Here is a 641-nt window from a genome sequence, read left to right as displayed (position 1 = left end):
CTCGGATCTCAAACTACTACAGCTCTTGTCGTTAATACAACCGCTGAGGTCCCTACAACAAGTTTGGTCACTTCCAACACTACGACTGACAGCACCACACTGGTTCCTGACAACACTACTGACACTGCGCTCGCCGCTGACAACAATAATATGACCGGCAACAGTAAGTATAAGTTTTATCACACAGCAAGAGAATACAAGGTTTTTCCATCCTCTCTCGGTTCGCGCAGGTGTTGACGTCACCTTCAGTGGAGTCGGAGGATACAGACGTAAGTATATTTAATAAACGTAAAGGCAATTTTCTCCGTCCTTCATCAGTACGATTTTAACAAAGAAAATAAGAAGGCGAATAATAAGAAATCAGAAAGTAAATAATCACTGAAATATAGATCGAAGGGGAATTTTAACTGGATGGGGCTCGAGCCACTGATCGTGACGTCATACCCCGGCTGCGCAGTAAACGATCTATTTCATGATAATCTGAACAGCCCTTGTATTCTATTGGCCTTAGTTTTGCCGTTATTATCTTCTTTTGTGATATATGATTATATTTAGCATTGATTGAATTTTAATATGAGTTAAAAATACATGGAGAAAAATTATAATGTCAATTGAATTAATATCATAATGATCATCATCAG

This window comes from Penaeus monodon, chromosome 22 (genome assembly GCF_015228065.2).
Source record: "Penaeus monodon isolate SGIC_2016 chromosome 22, NSTDA_Pmon_1, whole genome shotgun sequence".
Taxonomy (NCBI): domain Eukaryota; kingdom Metazoa; phylum Arthropoda; class Malacostraca; order Decapoda; family Penaeidae; genus Penaeus; species Penaeus monodon.
The sequence above is the reverse complement of the archived record's forward strand: the minus strand, read 5'-3'. Positions refer to the sequence as shown.